Source organism: Poecilia latipinna, unplaced genomic scaffold (genome assembly GCF_001443285.1).
Source record: "Poecilia latipinna isolate Pla-1442-1.1 unplaced genomic scaffold, P_latipinna-1.0 Scaffold624, whole genome shotgun sequence".
In the NCBI taxonomy this organism is placed as follows: Eukaryota; Metazoa; Chordata; class Actinopteri; order Cyprinodontiformes; family Poeciliidae; genus Poecilia; species Poecilia latipinna.
The window spans coordinates 6,750-15,394 of NW_015113240.1; the positions used below are offsets into that span (position 1 = coordinate 6,750).

The 8,645-nt window shown below is 37.5% G+C and overlaps 2 long non-coding RNA genes across 2 annotated transcripts; one reads left to right on the forward strand and one right to left on the reverse strand.

The window, feature by feature from the left end:
- Window positions 1-4,802: 4,802 nt before the first annotated feature.
- On the reverse strand, window positions 4,803-8,295 carry LOC106954058 (uncharacterized). The gene is made up of 3 exons (XR_001426295.1): window positions 8,207-8,295; window positions 7,291-7,292; window positions 4,803-4,815 (listed from the first exon to the last, which is right to left on the reverse strand). It is a non-coding gene; the product is annotated as an uncharacterized LOC106954058 (long non-coding RNA).
- LOC106954059 (uncharacterized) lies at window positions 5,445-6,546 on the forward strand. Its single transcript, XR_001426296.1, has 3 exons — window positions 5,445-5,455; window positions 5,606-5,607; window positions 6,065-6,546. It is a non-coding gene; the product is annotated as an uncharacterized LOC106954059 (long non-coding RNA).
- Window positions 8,296-8,645: the final 350 nt, after the last annotated feature.

The window sequence follows — 8,645 nt, forward strand, 5'->3', positions numbered from 1 at the left end:
CTTAAGACCGGTCTCGAGACCAAGACTGACTTCGAGTACCACAACACTGGATTACTGTCTTTGTATGAAACTATTTTTATGTCGATTTATGTATGTGTAACCCAGGCTTTCCCTCTTTGGATCTGCAGCTGGTGGACGACACCCTATGGCAGTGGTTCTTAACCTTTTTTGAGGTACCGAACCCACCAGTTTCATATGCGCATTCACTGAACCCTTCTGTAGTGATATCTTTTTTCCAAATTCAAGACATGAGACAAGACATTCAACCCCTGAGACCTACTCATCGAACCCGTGGGGTTCGATCGAACCCAGGTTAAGAACCACTGCCCTATGGACTCTGCGTTGTTTTATTTTGTGTGTGAAGATGGGATGTGCTCCGTGCAGAAAAGAGGAATCAGACACAGGGATCTTAGTTGTGGGGAGACCTTGGCGTGTTTATTTCGTCCACCTTACAGGCAGTAAGCACACTGTCAGCATTCAACCGTTTTCTTTTTACAAAACAATCAAACATCACCAGAAAGAAAATGTAATTTGTGCTTAACTGGCAATCTGAACCAACAAATATCTCGGTATGGTAATGTTTATTTTTCACCGGGTTAGCGGAACTGCTGCTTACCTTAGAGGGCCACATAACTTTTCCCTTCTCTGGTGGGGGGCCGGAAATTGTTTACGGGGGGGGGTGCGTTTCTCGATTGATTTTTACCCAGAAAGCACATGGGCAAAAACCATGAGTGAAACGGTCACTGGGACTGACTAGTATATATTCCATTGAGGGAATGTAACTATAACATATTAATTTCTCATATGTTAACATAAAGGCTCGTTTTGAAGTATAAGCTGCTACTTACAGGCATTGGTTTGAAGAATTCAACCTGGAATGAAACATTGAAAAGTGGTTAAATGAAAAATAGATTAATGAAAAATGGGTAAATGGATAAAGGGATAAATGACAAATAGATGAATGAAAAAGAGAAATTGGGAAATTGATAATATGAAAAATAAATAAATTAAAAATTGGTTTAATGAAAAAGCAAAATTATTTAACACATTTTTTATTTATTTCACTCATTTTCTTCATTTTTTGATTTATTTTACTCATTTTTTTATTTTATTTTACCCATTTATTTATTTATTTAATTTTGGCTGAAATGGCTCTCCATAGTAAACACATTGTAAGGAACATAGCAGTTTGCGCACAAAAATCCCCTGCACTACAGTGTCCCCAGCAGGACAAACATGTCAGGATTGTGGTAGTACCAACAGCACCTTCTTTTGGAACACTTATGCACTACTTTACATATGTATTTTAGAAAGAAATGAACGTGTAACATTTTATGTAAGAATAAAAATTTTGAGTTTTCCTTTAGTGTATGTTATGCCTTATACTTGAACCCAGTATGGTGACCGTACATCTATGCTGGTTGTAGCCACTGTGGTTCCTCACACCATTTGTGTCTGTGCATGTAGGGAGCAGTCGGGGGGGAGAAGCCCCTGTCTACTAGTAATTGCCGACTATGTGTTTGTGATTTTCTTCATCCATTAAAAAAAAAAAAAAAAACTGAATCTATAACTAAACTCATAGATTTTTTTGTAACACTAGCTAGTGTGATACATTTCAGTAAATGTTCCTCATTTGTACATGTATTTCTTAAGAATATGTGACTGGTAGTAAACAGGCCTACGTGAGGTTACTCAAATTTAGCTTTCTTCAGTTATTAAACAACCATAATGACTCCAACCTAGATCATCAGCGTCTGCCTCACTCACCATCATCAGTGTCTGCCTCACCACCTCAACCGCATTTCATGACATTTTAACATTGGCTATAAAATCCACTGCTGTGGTGCAACTAAGTAAAAACACTGTAGGAAAGAGGTGAGATGTCTGGTGTTCAAAATAAAAAGTAACATAATTTTAGAGATAACCAAATAAAGAAATTCATGAGTGCAGATTCAGTATTATTTTCTTAAATATCTTTCACACAACATAAATTTCTTGAAGGTTTCAATAGTTTCATAAGTGCATATTCGCTGATTTGATTCTTTGTATTCCTTCAGATTGGTTAATCGTACTCATAATAAACACATTACACTTTTCTATGGGTGAAAAAATAATTGACTTACATTCATGCACAATGTTGTGGTTGCAAGTCACCAACATGATGAAAGATCAACATGGGACCAACATGATGTCAAAGGAATGTTTATTTTAGGGGGGGACATCCAGGCACCGGAAATTAAAAAGCAATCATTTATTAGGGTCATAAATTTTTAGTCCAACAATGAAGATTTGTCATAAGGGTGTTTATATGTCTCTCTTTCCTAATTTAGTCAAAGTTAAATTAGATTTAGTTTGTGTTATTTAGAAATAACAGGAAAAGTAAAATTGATTGGATATTATTTCGTTATCTAAAAAGAATACAATTATTTAACACAATTTAATCCTTGAGTGACGTTCTGATCCACACTCCATACCAGTCGGTGCTGACAGCTCCTCTAAAGGTCAGACTTCTTAATGAAGGTTCTGTCAGATCAGCACAGGCTGTCAGGTGACTACAACTAGTCGACATGAAAAATAGCAGGTCATTGGCACTAAGCTTAAGAGGCTCCATGGCCCACCAATGCAATGCATGCACCCAAAACCTCAGAACCCAAGCCTCCAGGCTCAGCCAGGATCCCAGACAATACGCCCCCAAAATCCCAAGCAGCCAAGGCTACCTCAGTCCCACCCAGGAACAGTCCAGCCACCAGGCCAGTAACCCTGGTGGCTGAGCCACCATCCTGTAAGAACCCCATAAATGTGTTATATGCTGCTGCCAGAATAATCTCCAGTCACCAATCTCAATCCCCGGTGTGCTTCACTGTCCCCAACTCGCACCATATGAGAAATATTTAGACGTGATGACGAAGGTGAAGTTGGTTTCCAATTCTAGCTTCCAATTCGGGAATGGCTAATTTTTCACAACCTTCCGCATCTTTAATCAACTCTCGTTTAAAAACAACACCTAGACTCTTCAAACCTGGACTGGATTATTCTGCTCTAATAACAGAATATTCAAAACCAAGTTTGGGATTTGTGAAACTTCAATAAAGGGCAATTTTCACCATTTTTTTTGGCCTTGGTCACTCAAAACCTGCTCTAACTTCAAAACTACAACTCAAAATAAGCAAGCGATTATTAGTATTAGATGCACTATTTTAAAACTTCTTTGAAAACACTTTTTGAGGACTATTGGTTTAATTAATTTATTCATAATCGCTTGGATGTACATCTGTTTTTGAGTGTGTTTGTAACACTTCCAAAAAGTTTATCACTTTGCCTTTCTCTCATGAACGCCATAATAAAACTACACACACATACTTCTTATTTGGTATGTTAAAATTAAATTATTTCATATTAATAAAATCAGCCAATAAAAAACATGAATTGGACACTAAACAAGAATATTTACAGTCTACAAGTAATCCATATCCAGAATCCACTGTAAAGTTTTTGTATTAATTCAGTTTACGTTTATTGGTTGCTTCACTACACTATAATATATATATGCAGTATAATAGCGCATTTTTGCCTCTGAATTTCAATAAACCACCAAGATTGCAAAAATGATTGGTATTGTTTCAAAGACAACATTTGAGGCTCCACTGTTGTTCTTATTAAAAAAAAAGGTGAGAGATTCATTTTTTAGAAAGCAACCGCCTTTGTCTTCTTGAATTTTACAGGACATTCTGTCTGGGAAATTGATGCCATATTTCCAGTTTCAGGAGAAGTGGGTTCCCATCATCTTCAATGATGATAAACAACTGGACCAAATAATGAAGGATCTGTCAGCTTCTGGACAGCTATGAAGGAAAAACAGCTGAAGTCATTAAAATGATGTCATTAGACAGGATCAAATACATTCTTAACGTCCTGCTGTCTGAGGTTAGTTACTGGAAACATAATCTCAACATAGAGATGGAATGACTCAGTAGTTATACATTTTAATGAAAAACTCGGTAACACTTTATTTGAAGGGGTGTGCATAAGACTGACATGACACTGTCATAAACATGACATAATAGCTGTCATGAAGATGAAGAAGTCTTTATTAATGTTTATGACTGTTGTCATGAAGTGTCATTCAGTAAAAAATGACACTTTTAATGCAAAGTTGCTCTAGAAGGTGCATTGAAAGTCCATTAAAGTGCCAACTTTGCATTAAATTATCATAATTTACAAAATCATGCAAAGTTGGCACTTTTAATGGACTTTTAATTCACCTTTTAGAGCAACTTTGCATTAAAAGTGTCATTATTTACCGAATAACACTTCATGACAGCTGTCATAGACATTCATAAAGACTTCTTTATGTTTATGACAGTGTCATGTCAGTCTTATGCACACCCCTTCAAATAAAGTGTTACCGAGTTTTTCATTAAGATGTGTAACTACTGAGTCATTCCATCTCTATGTTGAGATAATATTTCCAGTAATTAACCATTTCGTCATGTATTTAAACAATAAAACAATGTTTGCATAACAATTTAAAAAAAAATTTTAATTAAATTTTGAAGTAAATATTTGTGTTTTTTGCAAACAGTTCTAAACATTAAATATCTGGATTGAATACAGGCATCGATAAATGCACTGGAAACAAAAAAGGACTAAACAGGGCAGAGGCAGTGCAAAAAATGGAGCATGGCCAAATGGAGGAGAGGTAAGAGAATTAAAGGGTTAGAAGCAACATGAGCATGAAAAATATCATATTTAAATATAGAAAAATAATTTAAGTTATTCATAGCAAATTGTCTTTTTTGGAGTGAAAGAAGAGCACTTCTGATGCAGATAAAATCAGAAATAGAGAGGTGTTCGAAGACCTAAAATGAAGGAAAAGCAGTGAAATGTTTTTGAATTAGAGCAGTTCTAGTGTGATACAGATGCAAAAAAGTGGTAAAAATCCATCTTTATTGAAGTTTCACAAATCAGAAAAAGGTTTCACACATCACAAACATGGTTTTAAATATTCTGCTATTACGGCAGAATAATCCAGTTCGGATTTGAAGAGTCTAGGAGTTGTAGTTTTTAAACTAGAGTCGATTAAAGATCCGGAAGGTTGTGAAAAATTAGGTGGAATCGCCCTTTAGCCATTTCCCGAATCGGAAACAACCAACCTTCAGCTTCGTGATGTGATGATCGTATAATCCAGAAGGTGGCGGTAATGCAACAATATCAATGCCGACAGTCATAAAACCCCAAAGAAGAAGAGAACGATGAGGAAGCGGAAAGAACGAAGATGGCGCATGGTCTGTTTTGTTTAATGTCAAGTTTATCAACGAGCAGTTAATCCTGCTGAAGAAACAGTCACAGAGTTTAATCGTCAAGTCCGAGAAAGAAATGGATGATCAGCGCAGACTGCTGGACTTCTCCCGAATTCCCTGGATAATCTTACACCGAATAGGTAGGAAACCCCAGAGTTTGGATGGAGTTAAGGTTTAAGTAAACCGATAAATAAAATTTAGAAATTTGTAAAATGTTAAATGTAAAGTAGGCATATCTTTTGCAATTCCAGATTAAAATATTATGATAAATAAAAGAATAACAGATAAATTGATAGTATATACAGCAGTGACGTGCGGTGAGGATCATTGCTGGTGAGGCACTGACTTACGACTTATATAGACACCATGCATGTTATTGGACGTACGGAAATTTCGCGCAGGCATACAAAGCTGGGGGGCAAAAAGATTATTCTTTTACATGCCATCCATAGCCGCGTTAACTCAGTCATCCCTTTTTTTATTTTACTAATTTTATATTTAAAAAATATTTTAAAAAGATGTTCATAAAATGTATTACCTCAGATGATCATCACATTTGTTACCTCTAATGTTCAATTACATAAAATTCTAGGACAGGATCTATTTCATTACGTGTTCACACTTGCCTGAAATATGTTAATTACAACAAATCACTTAAAGTGTGATCTATTTAATAAAATGTACTTGTCACCTTTATTGTTTAATTACACATTAAATGTTTAAAGATGGACTCTTTCATGTGGTTTGTGTCATGATGTGGTGAGGCTGTGGACCCAAACGCAGCAGGTAGTAGACGTACTTTATGCGGATGTTATTTTAATGAACAAAATAAATCCAAAATCCAGGGAAAACAAGAAAATCCAAAACACAATGAAGCAAGAGACACGAGGGATAACAAAGGTATTGACTGGCAACGTGGTGAGCAGGTTAACAAGCTGGACTGGCGAGTGGTGACTGAAACAGAGGAGCTGAAGTACTGGGAGGTAGTAATAGGAACAATGGCCTAGCTAGGTGAGAAGAGTGATAGCAGGTGTGAGTAATATGTATAGAAAATGTAATACAATTAAAAAAGAAGAGAATATATCCAGAATAAGATTTGGACATATGTGGTGCACCTAAAAAAATGCCACCACAGTATTTGTTTTTACAATTTATTCTACTTTCTAAAACAATTAACAAATTACACTTTATTTGCAGTTCGGCATGTTAACCTGCCTACATTTATAGTACTTTCTTGAGGTGGGGACGGGAGCAGTAGTGGAGAAACGGAACCTTTGTTTGGGGGGTGGGGGTGTTGCTTCCAGGTTGGTTTTGGGATGGACTTCCGTTTTGCCTCAAACGCAATCTCGATGGTAACAGCAGCTCTTGGTCGAAATTGCTGACTTTTCTTTATTTACTCTTCAGATTGTGTGTCATCACTGTTACAGCAGTCCTGACACTCGGGACCTGTAACACATACAGGGATAAATGGTACTCTCAAAATAATTAATAAACATAATACACGTTGTTGTTATTGTGAACAAATAGAAATAGTACAGCATATATTTTTAGAATGTAATTGGCAATATAATGTTATACACAGGCAAAAGAAATCCAATGTCCAAAAAACTAGGAGCTGACATTTATGGTTTGTTTTTTTTAATTTGGTGAGCAAATAACAAAGATCAAACTTGTCATTGTTTTTGGCATCCATCCATCCATCCATCCATCCATCCATCCATCCATCCATCCATCCATCCATCCATCCATCCATCCATTTTCCGGTGTCGTTGGGGCAGCAGCCCCAGAAGGGAGGCCCAGACTTCCCTCTCCCCAGCCACTTCTTCCAGCTCCTCAGGGGGAACCCCAAGGCGTTCCCAGGCCAGATGAGAAACATAGTCCCTCCAGCGTGTCCTGGGTCTTCTCCTCCTGGTGGGGTGTACCCGGAACACCTCACTAGGGAGGCGTCCAGGAGGCATCCTGACCAGATGCCCGAGTTACTTCAACTGACTCCTCTCAACATGGAGGAGCAGCAGCTCTACTCCAAGTCCCTCCTGGATGACCGAGCTCTCACCCTATCTCTAAGGGAGAGCCCAGCCACCCTGCAGAGGAAACCCATTTCGGTCGCTTATATCCATGATCTCGTTCTTTCGGTCATGACCCAAAGCTCATGACCATAGATGAGGGTGGGAACGTAGATCGACCGGTAAATCGAGAGCTTCGCTTTTTGGCTCGGCTCTCTCTTCACCATGTCAAATCGGTACAGCGCCCGCTTCATAGCGGACGCTTAGCCTATCCGCCTGTCGATCTCCCGCTCCCTTCTTCCCTCATTTGAGAACAAGATCACCTCTTCTGCTCTTCTTCCTCTTCTGCTCTGGTGAAAAACCTAAAGACCAACCCAGTGCATGCTGGTCCTACACCAGTCCCTATACTTATAGAAAATGGACCCGCAGTTCTTCCTGTCTACCTTAGAGAAGTAAATAATAATTAAAACAATTGTTAACATACAAATAAACTGTAAATAAACCACCAAAATATAAAGTGAATGAGCAATAAAAATAAAGAATACCTTCAACATAAGAAATACTCAAATAATAAAATGTATTTTAACAATAATGCCTAAATTTATTTGGGGATCTCTTATGAAATGAATAATTTCATAATAGAGTGATTTTTAAAAGAAATCTGATTGTTTTGTGATTTATGTCACAAACAATGAAAGTCTTCTCTCATTCACTTCAATAAAGTTAACAATTGCTCTTTTCCTCTGTTTTCTTGTCCAGATTGCCTGCAATGTAATATTTATAACCAGGAGAGGAGATCCACTCTGGACCAGGACGAGTTAGAACCTCTTCAGGTGAAACAAGAACAAGAAGAGCCAGAGGATCATCAGATAAAAGAAGAGCAGGAGGATCTAAAACACAAACAGATAAAAGTGGAAGAGAAAGAAGTTTACTGCAGTCAGGGTGAAGAACAGATCGAGTTAAAACAGGAGACTGATACCTGCATGGTGGTTCCTGTTGATGAACAAACAAACCAAACTGAATCAGAACCAAACGGGGAAAGAAGAAAACCTTTCTCATGTGTCATTTGTAAAAAACGTTTCACTGCCAAATATACTCTTACTGGTCATATTAGAACTCATACGGGTGAAAAGCCGTTTGCATGTGTGAACTGTGGAAAAAGCTTTAGTATAAAACAGGATTTAACTAGTCACATGAGGATTCACACTGGTGAAAAGCCATTTCCATGCGTGAACTGTGGAAAAAGCTTTAGTATAAAACAGGATTTAACTAGTCACATGAGGATTCACACTGGTGAAAAGCCATTTCCATGCGTGAACTGTGGAAAAAGCTTTAGTATAAA